We start from the raw sequence: 11,611 nt of genomic DNA on the forward strand, positions 1-11,611 counted from the left end.
TTCATTCATCAACTCTTCAGCTCCAGACAGTTTCTGGAGCACTCTTCCCTTTGGAACCAACATACTAAGGAATAAGTACTTAGGATTGCTAGAGGTTCACTTTTTAGGTTCTAACAATCTCCCTAAGTGAACTTAGTAATCAAACAGGTTTAGTTCATTTCTTCCTTGATGAAGGTGAAGGCTATGAACAGCCATTCTCGCACCTCAATGTACCATGCCAGCTGACTAATGAACTTAGTCTTGACCTATTCCGGTGCATCAGATTTGGATGCCCTTGAAATGAACTTCTTTAGAGATTTAGTCAGAACCAGGTGTTTGTCTAGGCCTCGGAAGCAGTCCTTCTTGTTTTTTTTTCTGGTGGTGTAGACAAACCCTAGAACCGGTTCTTCAGTTTGTCCATCGGCAAGGAGTTCAACTTCCGGAAGAACGAAGTCAATCTTGGCGACATAATGTTTAGTTCCGTTGAGGTGAGCCAATTTATAGTCACCCCTGTAGAACTCAGCAACATAATCTTTCAAGAAGCTCAGAGTTGCGTGATAAGCACCCATACTGATGTCATCCTTCTGGTTTTCTCTAAAGTAGGCGGCTAACGTGAAGATGTCATTCGAATTCATCGAGGGAAAATCCACATCAGTAATAGTCCGGGGAGATGGCTTGTTCCGGAGTAGGTGAAAAAGGAATAAAGCACAGTTCAGCTCAAAATTTACCAAGATTTTTCTTCCGAAGCCCTGAAATTGGGTAATCCTTTTTCTGGTCCAAACTTCCTTGAACGGTTGATCATTTTAGCATAGAAGGTATCAAGCCTTTCTTGTTCAGTTTGGATGATCATATCCGGATGATCAGTTTGGTGAAGTGTAAGTCCCTAATCTGCTTGTGTATCGATCAGATCCAATTGATGGTGCATAATCCCAATCAATTGGATGATGTCAGATCAAATAGGAGAGAGTGGGAAGAAGAAGAAGATGATGAATCTTGAATATATTGATTAGAATGAAGTTCCCTTACACAAGATTCACACACTTACACACATATGCTCCCTTCTCTCTCTCTCTCTCTCTCTCTCTCTCTCTCTCTCTCTCTTGGCCGTACACTCTCTTCTGTTCATCAATCCCTCCCCAACCACCTAACACTTATATATAGACTTAGGGAATAAGGGCCTAATGGGTTTATGGTCGTAAATGGGTTTATGGCTGTAAACCTGTTTACAGCCGTAAACACAACCATAAACACTTATATGGCCATAAACACAGAGTTGTTTACGGTCCTATTCATAAAAATACATTTTCCTAGAAAAGCAAAGTATAAACCATATTTTGACCCAACAATCTCCTCTTTGGTTTATAGCTTTCTTTTCTTAATTGACCCAACAAGCTCCCCCTAAAAAGGTAGCTGGCTTTCCTTGATAATATTCATTGGGAGCTTAGCTTCAGCATTTATCTTCAATTTCTACACAGCATCAGGATGAACATATGAATCTTCAATGAATGACTTCATCTTGAGCAGTTGGGCTTTTCTTCAAAAAATTTGACTTTGAACGCACATTGGGTGAGGAGGCTTGATGTACTGATTCTGAAAGATAGCGCTTTCAGCTTGAGAATCTTCAGAGAGAACATCAGAGAGAACAAATTTTCTGGATCACTTTAGCAGGTACTATGATAGCAGCAGACTGATTGAGGAGGCTTCAATGCAATCTGTCACATAATCTTCAATTTCTGCTTCACCTTGCTTCTGGGGTTGAAGGATTGAATGTTGAAAGAATAATCTTCATTTCTTGCTCCTTCGAATGAGAATTCTTCGATGATCATGGATGAATCCTTAGTTCAGATATTCTCGATACGGACTCCATGAGTTTCATCTTCACCTGAATTCACTTTTAAAGACAAAACAAAACTAAAAGAAAATTTAGCACACAATATTTTTGGGCTTTTCATATTTTCTAAAAAAAATAAAATAGAAACAAAAATATTTTTGGATTTTTGATTTTCTTGAACAAGAAATAAAACATAATATAACACTATTTTTTTATTTTGAATTTTTCTAATTTTTGGTTGTTTATTTTTATTTTTTTTTTTTGAATTTTTCTGATTTTTGTTTGATTTTTTTTGAATTTTTCTGATTCTCTCCCTAGAATTGTGCATAGAGCAAAACTATGAACAAATTTAACAAAAAGAAAAATATTTGGGATCTAAGTTGTGAGACAGTCTGAACTTGTTTATCAGTACTTTCACCTTCATGAATAGATCTGGTCAACTGCCGGTATTGTGGTCCACTTAAGCACGAAGGATATTGACAAAATTTTCCAAATATACCATTTAGCTGACGACGACCACGAGTATTGTTGTCCACTTAAATTAAGCAACGAGATCTACAAACAACATCTAAATGGTTCAATTTTATTTTCTCTAGAACGTGTTCCCTACTTCCCGATATACTCTGGTTATCAAGAACTTCCAAAGAACTCCTTGCTTTAGGTGAGTAAACAATTATTTAGGAGGAAGTCAGATTTAGAGATAAATACATATGTTGTGTCCCAGGTCGGATATATTTCAAACACGCAAAGGGGACAACATATGGCTAACTAGGATAGAGGGATTGAGAGGTAGAATGTTGCATATGTTGTGTCCCAGGTTGGATCTTCCGATCACACAGAGGGGACAAGACAAGGCTAACAGATAGAAAGAATTTCATAGATAAGGAGGTGCGTAGAAATAGAGTTGCATATGATGCATTCCAGGTCGGATCTCTTCCAATCACGCAGAGGAAGCAACATATGACTGATAGATAAAAAGCAAGAAAATAATTTCCTACAGACCTACTTTATCAGAACCCCCCATTCTCCCTATCAGAACCAGAATTAAGGACATAAGTTTGTACATCAAGGAAAAGTTAAGCCACAGTTCTAGATGCGTATTAATTTAGTGTATCCTGTAGGTTCCCGTGTTTATCTCACTGCTCAATCTACCTGAGCGTCGTATGGTCAGTCCAAACAATTCTATCTAAATCCACACTATTAAATCCTTCGTGCCTACCAGCACATCGATCACAAAGTCTAGACAACTCAGATTCAGTCCCTTACACTAGTTTAGACTGTGTGTTATAACTTTATCTTAATATCACTTCCCAAAAAATACTAACAAAAAACTATAAGAAAATAAAAAATTACCTTCAAAATGAATCAGAGTAAGATAAACATAGGAGTATAGAGAAGAAAACTCAAACCGTAAGTCACCGATTGAATTTTCATCCAGAAGGTCTGAGAATAACACGCATAATCTCAGAACATATCCGGAAATTCTTTACATCATTAAGCACTAAACCCATGTGATCCCTTCCTTTCTTCCCTTCTTTCCTTTCCCGCAAAGGACACATACTCTCGAACAAAGCTCTGAGTGTTGTACAGTTAAGAGATGCCTCCATATCATGTGCCTGGAACAACCACTACCAACAAACCGAAGTCTGATGATATGCCTACACAGGTGCTCCGACACAGATCGGGATCAGTTGGTCTTTGGAACCCAATCCACTTTGAAACTGGGTTGACCTTTGTCATCCTTGCACGGTACTCTCTCCCATGACATATCCTGTTTATTACAAATAGAAGATGTAGAAATATTAGAGTCTTTAGGTGATTTGGGAGATTGAACCTTTGGAACCCATTTGTAGTTGGGTTTGACCCATTTCTTTTTTGATCCGATGGGTGCCTCGGCATTTGATTTTGAACTTGATGTCGTCCGTTGAGATGACTTTGACCTAACCGGTCTTTGTTTCACTGGAATATCTCTTGGATTGGGCTTCTTGGCTGACGTTTCCTCTTGCCCTTGGGATTCAGATTCTTGGCCTTCTGCGCATTCCAGTCAACACTGTCTGAACGTGACCTTGAGGGGTTTTTGTTGGAATATCTCCCTCTTGGCGCGTTCTGCCACCCTTGTGCATAGTAGGGAATGTATGCACGATTAGGACAATTTCTGGCAATGTGTCCAGGTGTTCCACAGTGAAAACAAGTCTATTTCTTCACTATGAAGTTATTTCTTCCTGCCTCTAGTGGCATCTCGTTGCCTTGTCTCTTATTGTTCCCACAGGCACAATTACAACAGGCACTCTGTTTCACTAGAGTTGGTGGCCTGTATTTCTCAACGACAAGTTGATCAGAAGCAACTGAGTTCGAAGCAACATATTCAGAGTTCAAGGAGATGTTGGTTTTTTTCAATGGTGTTCTTCTTGTTCTCATCTTCTGCTACTTTACATGCATATGAAGTAGAGCCATTAGTATCATTCATCTCAACACCCTCAGTTGGCCCTGATTTTTTAGTCGTAACTGAAGCAGGAACAGGGGGTTGGCCATACTGAAGATGTGCTTCATTTTCAGTTTCTTCCTTAGTCAGAGGGGTATAAGAGTAGTTACGATTGAAAGGTGGAGGAAAACTATCATACCCTAGACCTTTTTGTTGGTTATTTTTAAACTGCAGACAATGGTGGTCTATCATGTTTGCAACTACTTCGTTTGACACATCAAATTTTTTAAAATCAAAATCTGTAGTTTCAAATTTGCTTTTTAATGTGTCAAGCTCACCAGTTAACTCAGCAAGTTGTTTCTTAACATAATCATAATTTTCACATTTATTACTATAATCTTCTTGAAGCTTCCTAAAGTCTTTGGTTTTTCCTTCTAATTCAACGTTTAGGGGTTTTTGTCCTTTCCTGAGTTGATATCCTTCATATCTCAGGTCCTCAACTTCTCTTTTTAATAAATCAATTTGTTCACGAAGAAGTTTAATCGTAGCTTCACATGATTGAGAGCATGAAACTTAATTGACCGAGATGTTTGCAGATCTCATTGTTTTTCCACACTTCAAAGCGTCAAGTTCTTCAATTAGAGCATCAAGACTAAGATGATTGAGATCTTTTGTCTTCTTGATGACAGCCACGTTCATATCCCACGATTTCGGAAGTGAATTCAATAGCTTTTTGATTATATCAGATTTAGTTAAGAAGATCCCAACTATATTCATCTCAGTAGTAAGTGTAGTAAATTGCTGCAAGTGAGCTTGTAGGGTTTCTCCAGGGATATAGTTGAACATGTTGAATTTTTGTCATGACATATCCTGACTCTCTTTCAAGTCTTCATTTCCCTGGTAGACCTCAAAAGCCATTAAAAGCACAACTAGAAGCCAAAATCAAACTTAAAAGCCAAACCCTTTGACTACAAACCTCAAAAGTCAACCTTATAAGTCAAACTTGAAAAGTCAAACTTAAAAGTCAAACCGAAAAGCTAAATTTGAAAATTTAAAAGTTAAATGAGAAAGTCAAAGGTCAAATTTTAAAAATCAAAGTCAAAAATAAAAGTAAAAAATTTAAAACTATAATTTTTGGTAGAAAATAGAATTTAAAACTAAAGAAAATTGATTTTTGGGTTAAAAGTGTCAAGAATGCGAAATTGGGAATCGAGGATACTGTATTTGTGTTAAAAAGGGAAGGAATGTAACATCCAACAATCTACATCAACCGGTAAGGCGGTTGGCTGATGAAGTAGATGTCTCGAGTTCAAATCCTAGCAGGCACAAAAAATCTTCCTATTTTTTTTTAATAAGCGCTGAATGACTAAGACGATTTGCTGCTGAACGAAGATGGGCCGTAAATACGGACCGTAAACTCCGGTCGTAAACCGCCGTGCCGCAAACTCCGGTCGGCCGCAAATTCACCGGCCGTAAACTTCAGAAACCCTAGCCGTAGACGCCGCCGCTGCCGAAAAACCCTAGTTGTAAACTGATTACGGCCGAGAACCCTTCAATGGTCGTAAACCCTTCAAAAAAATGACGTTTTTCACCTTTTTTTTCTCAAAAACTTGATCAAAAACCCATTTTTATCAAAATTGCAAAGAAGAAACCCACCCTATTTTTCAGAGATCTATCCAAAAATGCAAAAATCTTTTAAAAATAAGATCAAATAAGCTCCAGATCTTACAAAATTGACTGATACAATCCAAGCTCTGATACCAATTGTAAGTCCCTAATCTGCTTGTGTATCAATCAGATCCAATTGATGGTGCGGAATCCCAATCAATTAGATGATGTCAGATGAAATAGAAAAGAAGGAGAAGAAGATGATGATGATGAATCTTGAATGTATTGATTAGATTGAAGTTCCCTTACACAAGATTCACACACTTACACACATATGTTCCTTTCTCTCTCTCTCTCTCTTGGCCGTACACTCTCTTCTGTTCATCAATCCCTCCTCAACCACCTAACACCGATATATATACTTGGGGACTAAGGGCCCAATGGGTTTACGGCCGTAAACACAACCGTAAACTCTTATATGGCCGTAAACACAGAGCTGTTTACAATCCTATACATAAAAATACATGTTCCTAGAACAGCAAAGTATAAACAATATTTTTGACCCAACATGAAGCGGAGAAAATTTAGTGTAGAATTTGTTGTAGGGAGAGAGAGGAAGATCCAGCTGATCAGAGTCATTGGTGGGAAGTTCAAAGTAGAGGCACAAAACAATTTCATGCGCCTTGAGGATTCCTTCTTGATAGAGAGGAGAGATGACACAGATCGGATCAGGATTGTCTTTCATGGCTTGGATTCGGATGCTTTCCTTAATTGCCTGATTTATTTCCTCTTGAGACCGTCCATGTTTTTTTGAGAGGAGGTCCGGAGTGTAAGGCTTGTTGTTTCAAAGTCATTGGTTTCTTTCCTTTGTCCTTATGAAGTGCATTCAGGACAAGCTTCATATTTTCATCAATCGAGAATTCCAAAGTGGGATTTGGAAGTGGTTCTTCCGGAATATCATCAGGGATCCGGAGGGGAGAGCCCTCGTCGATTGGAGCAACTGTTGGTTCCGGAATTGGAGGCTGTACGGAATGAGTAGCCCGGAAGGCTTGAGCTGTCAGGAACAATTTAGCCTTAGCCATTTTGAGAGCCCTTTCAAAGACGTCTGTAAGAGAGGATGGTCAGGAAACTGCAAACCATATTCTCTTTTGTTCGTAATTTAATACCTTTGGAGTGGACAACTTGGGAGCTTGAAGAGCAAGGACTCCTTTTGGAGTATCATCAGGAACATAGTCTTCTTCATCTTCACCTTCTTCCCTTCTAGTAATCCATAGAATTCCGGAAGTGATTTGAACATCTTCATCGGAATCTAGATCTTCATCTCAGAGTTTGAATTCCAAGGCAGGTTTCCAGGGTTTCCTAGGGCCTTCTCCCCCTCTTGCATCGGTAGACTTCTGAACCGGTGCAAGCAGTAGAGTCTCTTTAAGATCTTCAAACTTGAAGAAGACTTTCTGAAGAACTGTTGTGAGTTGTAGAGAGAGAGAGTATCATATGTTTCAGCAGTGGGGGCTTGCTCGGAGAGGTGCTTGAACGTACTGCTTAGAATGGAAATCATCTCATCAAATTTCCTGTTCGAAACATCAACAATGTTCAAAGTTGAACGAAGAAGTTTGATAAGGACTTGCTGAATGATCATGTTCATCTCGTCCTTTTGTTTAATCTCCTTCTCCATTTGTTGCATTTGCTTCTCATGATGAATGTGGGTCTGCTTGATCATATCGTTGGTAGCAGCAACCAAGTCTTCATGGACTTTGAGCATGGACGTAATGGTGTTGAGGTAGTTGTCAACCAGGATATTGTATTTGGAGTCGAACTCTTCCATCGTGTACTTGAGCCAGAGGGAGATCAACTGATCTAACTGAGCTTCTCCTTCCACAACCGATGGTCTGGACGGTTGGGAGAAGGATTGGAGAATAGCATCAATTTTAGCATCAAGTTCGGAGATGTTTTGATCTAGTTTGGAGTTGAGTTGGGTTACGGAGTCTTCAACGGATGACACTTTAGCCATTATGTCGGAGACATTGTTGCGGATCTCCAGAAGTGCGAAGGGGTCAATGTAGTCACTAGCAGATGATTCTGAATCGAAATCAGAGTGTTGCAGATGAGACTGGTGTGAGGGTAGATGAGTGGAAGGACCCAATTTGGTGGTTGCATCATCTTCTTGAATTTTGGATTTTGAACCTGCATCTAGAGTTGTTGAGGATGTGGAACCATAGTCTTAGGCAGACTTGGAAGTGGACGGATTAGACACAAAGTGTGCTAAAGTCATGAAGTTGTATTCTGGAATGATTTTTGCTTCGTCCTCCAACATTACTTCTTCTGAAATCTCTTCCTCCGGATCAATTTGGAAGGCACTTTGATGATTGGACACCGGAGGTTGTTCCGAAGTGAGCTCAGACTCTGCATCATTGTCAGTAGGATGAAAGTAAGGCATGTTGCTTTGAATGGCCCTATTCCGTATTGAGATGAGAGTGGATTCCACCTGAGTACGTGTTGTTGGAATAGTGTCTAAGGCTGCAATTATATTTGGCAAGTATTTGACCCGGTTGTGCATGGTACTTTTGGGTTGCCTTCACCATAGCAACTTGACAGGATGATTTGGAATGAGAGAAGAAATATTATTAATATATTATGGAAATAATATAAGGAATAATAATATTATTATTTGATTAATATAAGTCATAAATTAATTAGGAATTAATTTGGTGACTTAAAGAGATTAATTGAATAAAGGGGCATAAACTGTCAATTGTATGATAGTTGTACTTTGGGCTATAATCCCTTATGGATAAGGGGTGGACGGTTTGGGGGCTTTGGATAGACCTTGAAATCATCCAAGGCTTATCATTAGGGTATTGGATTGCTTAGGGCCTAAGTTATCCAATTAGGGTTTAAGGGTGAAACCCTAGGAGCCTAACTAGTATAAATAGACCCTAGGGGTTAATTAAAATTGGTACCTTTGTCTTAAAAGAAACCCTGGCCGATTTCTTGCTCCTCTCTCCTCTCTCTATAATCATCCTCTTGCTATTTGGTGTTTGTAAGCCATTAGAGGAGTGACAATTGTGACTCTTAGCTCCAAGGACAAGAAGATTCAAGCAAGCAACTTAAGGTAATCTTCTAGATCTGTTTTTCTTATGTTATTACCTAGATCTATTGTTCAAAAGTCTTGGATACAATGCATGTTCAATTAGAGAAACCTAGATCCAAGCGTTAGGGTTTGTATGTGTACATAGGAATGTTCATATGGCTAAAACCCATCAGTGGTATCACAGCCCAGATTGGTTTCTATTGAATTGATGCATTGGTTGCTTGTTTGTTGCTTGCAAAATTTGAATTATGTCATTCTGTCTGATGAACTCGGCGAGTCCATTGAGGTACTCGGCGAGTTCGAGCGTCAGAAAGAACTAATTTCAGGATTTCTTGATGTTTATCTTTTAGTAACTTACCTTAATCTTAATGGGTCAATACAAATCCGAATTTTATATATCTTTGAGTATATGCTTAACCTAATTAAAGATATTTATCAATTAATTGAATAATTATTTCGTTATGTGATAATTGATTAATTATTTTAATTAAATTGGTAAATTGTTTTGCAAGAAATAATTAAATAAATCAAATATGGATAATTATGTGATTAAATGTTAATTTGGATTATTTGTTATTTGATCCCCTATGTTTTGAAAGTTTAAAACTTGCCCTCAAGTTTTGAAATTTATGTTTTGTGTTTAAAAGTTTAATTTTGACAATTTAAATTTCAAACCCTAGAATTTTACAAGTTTAAAATTCAACCCTATACTAATATAATATTACAAGATTAATATATATATATATATATATATATATATATATATATATATATATATATATATATATATAATTAAAATGCTAGTCTTACTGTTAGTCGACCTCATTCACGAAGCCGGTTTATAAGGTGGGTATAAGGTTGCTGCCTATAAAATGGCGCTTAATGGGTGTACACTCACACCCACCGCTTGCTTGATCGGTGGAGGGTCGTTAGACGAACGGGTAGGATAGGGCAACCTCATCTCCTCATTAAAAGTATAATATGAAATACAAAGTAACTACATGTTTTTCAAAATTCTCAATCCTAGTTACTTTAGGAAAAGTGAATTGATGCAATCCCATGAAATTACACTTTGCACCCTTGCTAAGAAGTTAGTGGAGCGTGTGTGGTTTACCGGCACACTAATTGGTTCTAAGCAAAGGTGGCAAAGGGTGATTCATTGTTTATCATAGTTCGATGGTGCGTGTGTGGTTTACCGACACATCGAATAGGTGATTGTCACAATGAAGGCACCATGTGAATTTGCATGGTAAGTCACACCCACTTTGTGATCCTCGGTATCCCAGTCACAAACGAGAGGGGCATATCGAGATTTAAACATGCCATTGAAAAGTTTCAATGAATCTCATCCAAACCTAGGAATTCTCAATACATTTAGAACTTATAGTTATGTTTTCATGGTGGAGAATTAGTGAATCGTCATTCACTTACCTTCAAATTGTTTGCATGTTAGATTACAACATCCCTTTTCTAATATGTAAATATTGTTGTTGGATCCTAGCCCTAATTTTCTTTTTGGGTGATTATTAGGGATTCAAATTCTAATCAATCTTTGTCCTTTCTATTTGTAGATGTCGAACGCGAACAACGTTGCTGCTAGCTCGTTCACATTGATGAGCCTTTGCCAAAAGGTGACTTTCGATGGAACAAACTTTAGCGAATGGATAAGATACATTCACACGATTGCTCACTACGAGGACAAGGAGTATGTCCTCGATGAGAAGCTCGAGAAGATCAACCCAGAAATCTCTACTCCGACTGAATTGACTGCTTTTGAGACTCATGAACGTGATGCAACGAAGGTTCATTGCATCATGATAGCCACAATGAACACCGAATTCCAAAAGTCCTATGAGGACATGTATCTGTACGAAATGCACCAAGACTTGTTGGAGAGATACCACCAAAACGCGAGGCAGGAACGTTACGAGATCTTCATTAACATGATCTCCGCCAAAATGGGTCATGGAGAATCTCTAACCGTACACCTGCAAAAGATGCAAAGGTATGTCGATCGTCTTCACAAGTTGAATGTTGACTTTGGGGAAGTCTTGGCGATCGACATGGTGCTTCACTCCTTGCCTCCGTGTTACAACCAATTTAGGATGACCTACCACATGAACAAGGAAGAGGTCACCCTAAGTAAGCTCCAAGGTCTCCATAGGGTTTCTGAGAGCAACCTCAAGGACAAGTCTGTTGCACCCACTCCCAATCCACCCGCTGCTCCTATTTTGGCCATTGGGCAAGGAAGAGGCAAAAAGAGGAAAGCTCCGGCTAAGAGCCACCACAAGGGAAAGTCCCGAGATGGTTCCTCTTCTAGTGGGACCAAAATTGACCCCGCTAAGCCTAACCCTAACCCAAAGGAGGCAGAGTGCCACCATTGCCACAAAATAGGACATTGTAAGAGAAGCTGCCCAGACTACCTGCAAGCCATCAGGGAAGCAAAGATGAAGCCGTCTTTCGCAGGTATATACACAATTAAATTTAATGATTCATCTCAAGCTATTTCTTGGGTCCTAGATACCGGGTGTGGATACCACATTTGTTTTGAATTGCAGGGACTAAGAAGAAAAAGGGGTGTGGAGCATGGAAGAATAAATCTAATCATGGGGAACAGAAGATCGTCGCCTGTGACCAAGATTGGAGTGTATTCTATAGTGCTTAGAAATTGTTTATGTTTAGA

The sequence above is a fragment of the Lactuca serriola genome, chromosome 2 (genome assembly GCF_051521515.1).
Source record: "Lactuca serriola cultivar US96UC23 chromosome 2, Lser_US96UC23_V15, whole genome shotgun sequence".
Lineage (NCBI taxonomy): Eukaryota > Viridiplantae > Streptophyta > Magnoliopsida > Asterales > Asteraceae > Lactuca > Lactuca serriola.